Consider the following 12,475-nt stretch of genomic DNA (forward strand, 5'->3'; position numbering starts at 1 on the left):
ATGAATACAATATCATCTAACTTCAATTATTATTATTAAACAGAACACTTAACATATTATTTCTTTAAGTTTCTCCAAAAGTTCTTTTTAATGATATTTTATTTCTAATATATCTCAATATAATGTCATCTAACTTCAATTATTTGGATTTATACATAATAATTCAAGTCACTTAGGAATACTTTTTATGAATAATTTCTTTACAAAATAGTTCCTTCAAAGCTTCCATCCATCATACTTTTAATATATCTTAATATAATATCACCTAACTTCAATTATTTAGAAATAAACAAAATAATTCAACTAAAGTAAGAACACTTATTATGAATATTTCCTTTAAGTTTTCCCAAAGCTTTTTTCTATCACATTTTATTTATAATATATCTCAATATAATGTCATCTAACTTCAATTATTTTGATTTAAACATAGTTCTTCAAATCACTTAGAAACACATCTTGTGAGTAATTCCTTTCAAAGCTTCCATCCATCATACTTCTAATATATCTAAATACAATGTCATCTAACTTCAATTATTTTTAATTAAACAGAGCAATTAAATTCAAGTAGGAACACATATTATGAACAATTCCTTTAAGTTTCTCCAAAGCTTCTTCCAGTCATATTTTTTCAATATAATGTCATCTAACTTCAATTATTTGGATTTCAACATAATAATTCAAGTCACTTTTTATGAATAATTCCATTAAAAAAAATAGTTCCTTCAAAGATTCCATCCATCACACTTCTAATATATTTCTATGTAAGATAATCTAACTTCAGTTATCTGGAATTGAATAAAGTAATTCACATCACGTAGGAACACTCTCAAAAAAAATTAACAACTAGCTTCTTCTTAAGATGAAAGAGCAAGAATCATCAACTGATCAATCAATACTCTGTATCTAATTAGAACAATACTCTAAAAGAAAAGGATTTTTAAGAATTCAGTGGTTAAATTAAGGAGTGATTGGATAAGACTTTTAAAGGTCTGATTTTTGGTTCTGAACTAGTTTAGAATCCAGGATGAATTAGAATTATTTATTTTTACTTTTTTAATGATTTTTCAGGAAATTAGTATTAGTAAATAAATAAAAATCCATAAAGTTATTAAAGTGACACTAAAATTATCGTATGGATTTTAATCGTATAGAAAATGATTGTATGGATTTTGATCATATGGAAAATGATCGTATGGAAAATGATCATATGGATTTTGATCGTACAGATTTGCATCGTATGGAAAATGATCATACGGATTTTAATCATATGGAAAATGAACGTATGGAATTTGATCGTATGGAATTAGGTTACTTTACGTTTTTAGTAATTTCTCACGCTTTTAGTAAATTTTTGAGATTTTAGTTTTTTACGTTTTTAGTAAATTTTTATGATTTTCATAACATCGTTATATTTCCTTAAGGCTACCACTCGTAATTGTAGCAATTAATGCACCCAAGAAATTTCAAAAGTATGGCTCATTAGTATTTACTATTTATTATATTTCATAATAGTTTTCACATGAAATTTTTATAATTAAAAATTGTTTGGTTATAGAAGTGTAATAAACAGTTTGTTTCTAATATATCTCAATATAATGTCATCTAACTTCAATTGTTTGGATTTAAATCAGTGGCACCCCATTGTATGTTGCGTGACTGTTAATATTCGAGATGCACCGCCATTAACGCCGTTACAGTTTCGATTTTGTCCTAACGACAGTCTAGGTAGGGATTAATTAGGATGGCGGCGTCGCAGGATTGGCCTCGGCAGGACGGAGGGTGAAATGCGGCCTTGGCAAATTAGTGTAATAAGCGAAAAAAATAAGAGTCATTAAAAAGATGATCATAATGTGCGTTGCATAATTGAAAAGGCGTACTGCGAATGGAAACCTCACTTTGATATAAAGCTAATTGCTACTTGAAGCATTTAATACTAGACGCCGGAAACTTGGAGTGGTCGCTCACTTCCTGTGAGCTGCGGCGTCGGCATCTCTCGACCTCCTTAACATGTTTTTATACATCGCTGCTCTCGCAAAGCGAATGTTTATTAGGGAAGCTGTGCCACTTTTTTTCATCACTCCGGGCATGTGAATATTTTTTTAATTAATCCCGTGCTTTTTGTTTTGTGTGTGTGTTTTTTTTTTGAGGCATTATGCCACGTCGGAATTGCGCCTTTCGGAGGCGTTCAGCTATTCATTCACTGGATTAATTAAAATATTAATTTTGTAGAACTAAATTAACCACATTTGCAGTCAATTACTTCAAAGGATTCGGTAATTAAGTTATAGCTGTGTGGAATAATTAATGTTAACGAATATTTATGCTTCTCACGTTACACTAAATGCCACATCCGGATTTTCAGACCTTGCTCATAAACGGGGAACAAAAGTTTTATACATATTTTTTAATTTCATAAATTACCAAATGAATTTCTGTGAATAAATCCTGTTATATATTCAATTTATTGTCAATTAGACGGCATAAAACACTTTTCAGGGAGTTACAGCTTTAATTGAGTCAAAGGGTGTTTTTAATTAATTAAAATTTTTCACAATTTATCCATGCACGACGTTTAAGATAACAACACAACGCAGGAACGAAGACCGGTGCCTTAGTGCCGCAGTTAAGTGCACAACCCATCATCCGGACGATTTTCAGCGGCGGTGGAAACGCAGCTGAAAATCCAATTAAAATTTCACCTCACGAGTTACGAAATAAACGGCGGGGCGGGAGACACGGGGCAGGAGAGAGAAAGAGCGAAAAAAAAATACAATCGAATGGCGAAACAATGGACACAATCAAAACAAAAAGCAATATGAACAAAACTCAGTGCCTGGTAGGATCCCTAGTTAATCAGTAAAATGGCGTCTACTGTTTTCCCATGTGTTTTTATTGTGTTGTAAATTAAAACAGCCGAACACAATGGATTTGGTGCGCGGGGGCGGCGGGCAGGAAAACGTGTGCAAGTCCGCGATTGCTGCCTCCGCGTACGCGCCGCCGCCGCCATCGGGCTGCATGCGACCAGCTAATGCCCCCGAGACGGCCCCTTTTTCTGCAGCCTCTATTTCGTATTATTTACTATTAACTTGAGTGCTTTGTCATTCCCGATGCTCCGGCGGGTTCGATCAATCGGGGGTGGCACGGTCTTTTAGATCGGCTGCGGGGATTAATCGATTCCGTTTCAAGTAAACAGTTTTACAGTTGGCAAAAAATACAATTATATATATAAGAAATCTGCTAAAGTATATTAATATTTAAAATAATAAGTACAAACAATACTATTAACAATGTTGATAACTTTGGAGTAGTAATCTGTAAATAAGGGTTTATATTATCTCAATATTTAACCAATTTATTCTTGCCTTCTTCAACAGCATTCTGTAAAACTCATCAATTACAATACAATACAATTCTTGAATTCTCCAGGAGTATTCTATGAAAATTATCAACAAGAAATAATGTTACAAACGTTGATAAATTTAAAGTAATGGTTTGTAAGGAAAAATCTCTATTATATCAATATTTTTTTATTTTATTCTTGACTTTTTTCAGTCAGAATAATTCCTTTAAGTTTCTCCTAAGCATTTCCAATAATATTTTATTTCTAATATATCTCAGTATATTGTCATCTAACTTCAATTATTTGGATTTAAAGATAGTAATTCAAGTCACTTAGAAATATTTCTTTTGGATAATTCCTTTATAAAATAGTTCCTTCAAAGCTTTCATCCATCATACTTCTAACATATCTGAATAGAATGTCATCTAACTTCAATTATTTTCAATTAAACAGAGTAATTAAACTAAAGTAGGAACAATTATTGTGAATAATTCCTTTAAGTTTCTCCAAAGCATTTTCAATCATATTTTATTTCTAATATATTTGAATATAATGTCATCTAACTTCAATTATTTTTAATTAAACAGAGTAATTAAATTCAAGTAGGAACACATATTATGAACAATTCCTTTAAATTTCTCCAAAGCCAATCATATTTTTTCAATATAATGTCATCTAACTTAAATTATTTGGATTTAAACATTATAATTCAAGTCACTTTTTATGAATAATTCCATTAAAAATAGTTCGATCAAAGATTCCATCCATCACACACTTCTAATATATTTCTATGTAAGATAATCTAACTTCAGTTATCTGGAATTGGATAAAGTAATTCACAAGACTCTCTCAAAAAGAATTAATAACTAGCTTCTTCTTAAGATGAAAGAGGAAGAATCATCAACTGATCAATCAATACTCTATATCTAATTAGAACAATACTCTAGAAGAATAAAGGTCAGTAATGTATCTCAATATTTTGTCAATTTATTCCTGACTACTTGAGGTGCATTCTATAAAAATTATCAAGTTATTAACATTGGTTACAAACACTGTAATTTGTTGTTTGTTATCAATCTTAATAACTTTGAAATAGTGGTTTGTAAGTAAAAGTATCAATTATCTCAATATTTTGTCAATTTATTCTTTGTTTTATAAGTTTGGACTAATGGTCTATAAGTAAGTCTCTATTATTTCTATATTTTATTAATATATTCTTAGCTTAATCAAGAGCATTCTATAAAAAGTATAAAGTTATCAACATTGAGTCTGAAATAAAGATCAGTAAATAAACGTCTCTATTATCTCAATATTTTTGTAATTTATTCGTGGCTTCTTGAGGAGCATTCTATGAATATTCAATTAAAACTATATGATTAATGTTGATAAGTTTGGAGTAAAGGTCTATAAGTAAAAGTTTCTATTATCTCATTATTTTTTTAATATATTCTTAGCTTGTTCAAGAGCATTCTTTAGAAAATCTCAAGTTATCAACATTGATTAAAAAAATGTACAAACAATGTAACCAATGTTGATGTCTCTATTATCTTAATATTTTATGTATAGTAAGCATTCTATAAAAATCTCAAGTTATAAACACTGATTATAAACAATATACAAACAATATAATAAATGTTGATAATTTTGTAATAATGGTCAGTAAATAAAAGTCTCTATTATCTCAATATTTTGGCAATTTGTTCGTGGTTTCTTGAGGAGCATTCTAGGAAAACTATCAATTAAAAACTATATAATCAATATTGATAAATTTGGAGTAATGGTATATAAATAAAAGTCTCTATTATCTCATTATTTTATTAGTATATTCTTAGCTTCTTCAGGAGCATTCTGTACAATGTACATTGTACAAACATTGTAATCAATGATAATAACTTTAGAATAATGGTCAGTAAGAAAAAGTCTTTATTATCTCAATATCTCAATTTTTTTCTTGTCTTCTTTAGGACCATTCTATAAAAATGATCAAGTTATCAACATTGATCACAACGTACAAAAAGTGTAATAACAGGATAATTTTTACAAAATTCTCCTGAAGATATAAAAAATAATTTGGTGAAATGTTGAGAAATAGAGGCATTTACTTAAATACACAATTTCAATGATAAAATTTTATAACCGTATAATATTAAAATTAATGATTTGTATAATAATTTAAAAATAAATTTCTATATATTCATATTTAATTTTTAATTAAAAATATCATTTTTATTCGTAGCCATGGACAAAATAAATATTCTATTAGTTAGCAAATTATTAACAAAAACTAACAAATTCAATAAACTGAAAATGCAAACTCGTTTTATTGAATAAACAATTGCAATTCATATAAATTAAACGAATATATAAAAGAGATAAATTTAAACCGTCATAACAGAATAATATTTGAAAGCTACCTTTGTTATATTTTAAAATAGAGGCAAAATGTTGTTCATAATTTTTATCAATTTTTGTATTTCACAATGGTAATACTGTTGGAAAATAATTATACATGTTTTTTATTTCATTGTCTAATACAATATTGATATTTTTTAAGTTAACCTATCAAATTTCAACATAAATACACTAATTAATTAGAATGTTTATTGAAATTTATTGTAACTTCACTACACATAAAAATATTATTTTAAATGTTTTGTTACATAAGGTGGCGTCATCTATAGATCAAATCATAAATTCTTCTGGTTCAATATGCAGTAATCCTTATTAAATAACTTTTGGTATCGATATTCTAATTTTCTGTTGATGATTGGCGATTTCTGTTTTGTATTTCATGTTTTGAATTTTACAATCATATATTAAAAATGTTGTACAGTTAAAATTATTTTAATCTAAAATTTTAACCAATAAATAATATAATATATTTATTTTGTTTTAATACTGTAATGTTATCAAGACTACTTTGTTTATATTTATTTTTAAGTGTTTAAAACAATTTATAATTTGTTAGACATTTTAAAAGATATTGAAATCAAATTACATCCTTTAAATATAGTAGCGCCATCTACGGATAGATGTCTGAAGCTCCCCTCTTTGTAAGGTAGTAAACTTCTTTTGAATATATTTTAAATAGAATATAAGAAACTTAAACGTTGTAGTTTTCTATTAATGAAAGATTTCTGTTTATAATTATTAAATTTTTAAATTTCTACCTGGAAGTTTCGTAGTTTAGACTTCTGTAGACTTTATTGATTGAATTTAATCAATGAAATAAACCAAAATTAGTATGTATATTCAAATTACATGCCCCACGTTCACTTTTTATTATTTTTCTTAAATTGTATTATTTATTTGAAATCATAAATTACATTTTATTAACGGCAGGAAAAATATTTTATTAACTTTTCACAATAAACACTGAACGAACAAAACAAAATTAATATAAATAATCGACGATCAAAGAGGATATGGAACAAAAATATTTTCTTACAATATCCATTTTCCACAATAAAACTGCCACCATAGAAAAAGTAAAAGGACATTTCAGCCCCGCCACAATGACCAGACTGATCGTATTTTTATAAGGGAACAAATGAATAACCCGGGGGATGTTTGACATTGACACTCCGAACCCGGCAAACCACTGTTGACACTGGACACTAGACGCGGCCATTTATTGCCATAGTCTGCTCCTGTCGAATCATTCTTTCCACTCAATAAGGTTTCCATCGATGTTTACCCAAAACCTTGCCAAAGGGCCCGCAAACTATTGTTCTTTTCCCGCAGTGTCACCCGCAACATTATTGTTATTAAAACCACAGCGTGACTCACTCGATATTTTAATCGTTTTTACGATTTCAATAATAATGCAATAAATGAGACGAAGAAAGACGCGGTGTCGGTATAAAAATTGAAATGGCCCAATAAACGCGGAACCTCAATTGTATAAATTAGAAATATATTAAGATATCTGCAATAAATTCGGGATAGTAATATAACTCGCATTTTTCTTTTAGATGCGGCGCTCAATTTTTCCAATACTCCCTGAATGGTTTCCTTTTCAAAGGCCAAACTTGCTGAAATCTTGATAGAGCTTTCTATAAGTGAGAATGGCGCTGGAATAATATCGTAAACTTTACAAATCCCATTTAGAATTGTGACTTTTATGTTCACTGAAAGAGGATTTGGGCTTTTGGCTTCTTTTTGTTAGCCGAGAGAAGCGCACTCGTTTAACGCCACACGTATTCTTCTGTCTCTAATTATTATCTTATTCAATAAAACTCCTCTTTGTGCCCCACTCGGATATTTTCCTTCGTAAATTGTTTTCACGTTTTCCATTTAATTTACTTCTGAAATAATACTAATCAGTTTTTTTTTGGTTATTTGGCTTCAGAGTGAAAATAAATATCAATATAGAAGTACTCAAACTAAATAAGTTCACCAAAGAGGACCAGTTGAAGTAATCAATGCGACTATTAAGTACAAGTTGTTGTAAAAGCTTCAGGATGGAATTAAATATGAATAAATGAAGTACTCAAACCAAATAAGCATATCAAAGAGGATCAATTGAAATAACAGATGTGAGGTCTATAAAATTTCCTTTAAATCTGAATTGAATCTCTTCTTCCTAAAGAAATTAATAAAAACATATATCAACTTTCAAAAAACAAGACGTCAATTTAATTTCTTTCAGGTGTGATGCAAAAGCTTCAGAGTGGAAATAAATGTCAATATAGAAGTACTCAAACTAAATAAGTTCACCAAAGAGGACCAGTTGAAGTAACCAATGCGACTATTAAGTACAAGTTGTTGTAAAAGCTTCAGAATGGAATTAAATATCAATAAATGAAGTACTCAAACCAAATAAGTATATCAAAGAGGACCAATTGAAATAACAGATGTGAGGTCTATAAAATTTCCTTTAAATCTGAATTGAATCTCTTCTTCCTAAAGAAATTAATAAAAACATATATCAACTTTCAAAAAACAAGACGTCAATTTAATTTCTTTCAAGTGTGATGCAAAAGCTTCAGAGTGGAAATAAATGTCAATATAGAAGTACTCAAACTAAATAAGTTCACCAAAGAGGACCAGCTGAAGTAACCAAAGCTTCAGGATGGAATTAAGTATCAATAAATGAAGTACTCAAACCAAATAAGCATATCAAAGAGGACCAATTGAAATAACAGATGTGAGGTCTATAAAATTTCCTTTAAATCTGAACTGAATCTCTTCTTCCTAAAGAAATTAATAAAAACATATATCAACTCTCAAAAAACACGACGTCAATTTAATTTCTTTCAGGTGTGATGCAAAAGCTTCAGAGTGGAAATAAATGTCAATATAGAAGTACTCAAACTAAATAAGTTCACCAAAGAGGACCAGCTGAAGTAACCAAAGCTTCAGGATGGAATTAAGTATCAATAAATGAAGTACTCAAACCAAATAAGCATATCAAAGAGGACCAATTGAAATAACAGATGTGAGGACTATAAAATTTCCTTTAAACATCAACTGAATCTCTTCTTCCTAAAGAAATTAATAAAAATATATATAAACTCTCATCAACTTACTTTCTTTTGAGTGTGATGCAAAAGCTTCAGAGTGGAGATAAATATTAATAAAAAAGTACTCTAATTATTATCTTATTCAATAAAACTCCCCTTTGTGCCCCTCTCGGATATTTTCCTTCGTAAATTGTTTTCACGTTTTCCATTTAATTTACTTCTGAAATAATACTAATCAGGTTTTTTTTGGTTATTTGGCAACCGCTGAAAAGATTCGATTCCGAAAACCAATAGAGTTTGATTGTGGCGGATTGAATTTACCTAAAAAAAATGTTACAATGTTTACTGGTGGAAGAAAAGAAGTACGAGCGTGTGTGTGTGTGTGTGTGTGTAGGACTGGCGAATTATTCGAGTCCGTCGTCGATAAATTCCCGTATTTAGGATTTGTGTGAATGTGTAAAGCGACGTTCGCATTTTGTAACTAAATCCTTTCAAATGGTATATTGGATTCTAAATAGATGCGAATGTGTGGATCTTTATAAGGATGCCGGATCCCTTTTTCTCGCCACAAAACCACCCGTCTATCAACAATCCCCCCGAGATTGCTGTTGCATACGGAAATGCCACGGAAAAAATGTTCGCTCTCGAACCTGTTTTTTTATTTTTCGGCATAAAGGACACGCAAATTTATTTCCTGCAATTCCGACCGGCGGGTTTCCATCGATTGTGGCACCGAAAGTGGCACACACAATGTCTAATCCGTTTTGTACGAATAATCGCCATCAAATTCGTCGGCCAATTAACCGGCAAAAGCCCGATCGTCCGAAGAACAATGGGTTGTTTAAGTGTGAAACCCACTTTTTTTCGTTAATCAAATCAATGAATCCGAATTGATTATGCGGACAACAAACATTATGCGGTCGCTGACAAAACGGGAACAACCGTAAGCCATTACCGCAAAACATTCACAATTAGAAAACAAAAAACCGGCCGCTTCACTAAAATAATCATTAACTACAATGCTGACTGATTGTATATGAATAATTCGATCATTATCCTTTCAAATAACATTAGCTCCATTGTGGTGGTAGCATTGTTGGTTTGGCGGCCCAAAAGAAGAATTCGAACGTCGGATTGTCTGATGCATCAATGTCTGGTGTATAATAAATTGTTTACTTTTGTTGCTAGAATCAATAAGCGTCATCAATATTGTGGTACTTTATTGACCGGACTGCGATGATGAATGTGCTGGCTTTTGCCTTATTGGATTGTAATTTATCCGATTCATTTCACGAGTACTTGTTGCAAAAGCTTCGGGGTGGCAATAAATAACAATAAAAGAGGTGCTCAAACTAAATTAGTGTATCAAAAAGTACCGTACCAGCTAAATGTTATCTATTAAATCTAAGCGGAAGCTCTTCTTCCTGCAAAAATTGATAGAAACTCCCAAAGGACAGAATTTCAAGATAATTACTTTCAAGTGTTTTGTAGAAAGTAGAGAGTACTAAATAATTTCCTTTAAATCTGAACTGAATCTCGTTTTCATAAAGAAATATATTAAAGAAAAGGCAAAACGGCAAGTTAATTTCCTTCAAGTGTGATGCAAAAGCTTCAGAGTAAAAATAAATATAAATAAACAAGTACTCAACCTAAATAAGTTTATCAAAGAGGACTAGTTGAAGTAAACAATGCGATTACTAAGTAAAAGTATGTTGTAAAAGCTTCAGGATCAATTTAAATATCAATAAATGAAGTATTCAAACTAAATAAGCATATCAAAGGGGACCAATTGAAATAACAGATGTGAGGACTATAAAATTTCCTTTTAACTTGAACTGAATCTCTTCTTCCTAAAGAAATTAATAAAAACATATATAAACTCTCAGAGAACAAAACGTCAAGTTATTTTCTTTTAGATGTGATGCAAAAGCTTCACAGTGGAAATAAATATCAATATAGAAGTACTAAAATTAAATAAGTTCATCAAAGAGTACTAGTTGAAGTAAACAATGCGACTGTTAAGTACAAGTATGTTGAAAAAGCTTCTGGATGGAATTAAATATCAATAAATGAAGTACTTAAACTAAATAAGCATTTCAAAGAGGACCAATTGAAATAACAGATGTGAGGACTATATAATTTCTTTTAAACCTGAACTGAATCTCTTCTTCCTAAAGAAATTAATAAAAACATATATAATCTCTCAAAAAACAAGACGTCAAGTTAATTACTTTCAGGTGTGATTCAAAAGCTTCAGAGTGGAAATAAATATCAATATAGAAGTACTCAAACTAAATAAGCATTTCAAAGAGGACCAATTGAAATAACAGATGTGAGGACTATATAATTTCCTTTTAACCTGAACTGAATCTCTTCTTCCTACAGAAATTAATAAAAACATATATAAACTCTCAAAAAACATGACGTCAAGTTAATTACTTTCAGGTGTGATTCAAAAGCTTCAGAGTGGAAATAAATATCAATATAGAAGTACTCAAACTAAATAAGTTCACCAAAGAGGACCAGTTGAAGTAACCAATGCGACTATTAAGTACAAGTTGTAAAAGCTTCAGGATGGAATTAAATATCAATAAATGAAGTACTTAAACTAAATAAGCATTTCAAAGAGGACCAATTGAAATAAAAGATGTGAGGACTATATAATTTCCTTTTAACCTGAACTGAATCTCTTCTTCCTAAAGAAATTAATAAAAACATATATAATCTCTCAAAAAACAAGACGTCAAGTTAATTACTTTCAGGTGTGATTCAAAAGCTTCAGAGTGGAAATAAATATCAATATAGAAGTACTCAAACTAAATAAGTTCACCAAAGAGGACCAGTTGAAGTAACCAATGCGACTACTAAGTACAAGTAAGTATGTTGTAAAAGCTTCAGGATGGAATTAAATATTAATAAACCAATTAAAATATCAGATGTGAAGATTATATAATTTCCTTTAAACATCAACTGAATCTCTTCTTCCTAAAGAAGTTAATAAAAACATATATAAACTCTCATCAACTTACTTTCTTTCGAGTGTGATACAAAAGCTTCAGAGTGGAGATAAATATTAATAAAGAAGTACTCAAACTAAATAAGTTTATCAAAAAGGACTAGTTGAAGTAAACAATGTGACTACTAAGTACAAGTATGTTGTAAATGTTTCAGGATGGAATTAAAGATTAATAAATGAAGTACAAAAACTAAATAAGTATATCAAAGAGGATCAGTAGAAATAACTAATGTGAGTACTGAACAGTTTCCTTTTAATCTGAACTGACTCTTTCCTCTAAAGTAATTAAAAAAAGTAAAAACATATATAAAGCTTATCAAAGAGAACCAGTTGAAGTAACCAATGCGAGTACTAAACCTGAACAGAAGCTCTTCTTTCTAAAGAACTGAATAAAAACACACGTGAATTCCCAAAAGACAGAACGGCAAGTTAATTTCCTTCAAGTGTGCACGGTCTTGATTGCAAAAATGACATTATCGTTTACCCTCTTACCCTTTTGTCTCAGTTCCGCACGCCTCCAATCCCCATTATCGTCCCATTCATCTCCCTTATCAGTATTTTTTTTTTTTAATAAATCGCAATTGAACAAGGTCCACGGAAAATAAAGAGGGTGAAACACGGACCCTCCAGTCCTCCAGTCTGTATCGACTACCG

This window comes from Aethina tumida, chromosome 4 (assembly GCF_024364675.1).
Source record: "Aethina tumida isolate Nest 87 chromosome 4, icAetTumi1.1, whole genome shotgun sequence".
Taxonomy (NCBI): Eukaryota; Metazoa; Arthropoda; class Insecta; order Coleoptera; family Nitidulidae; genus Aethina; species Aethina tumida.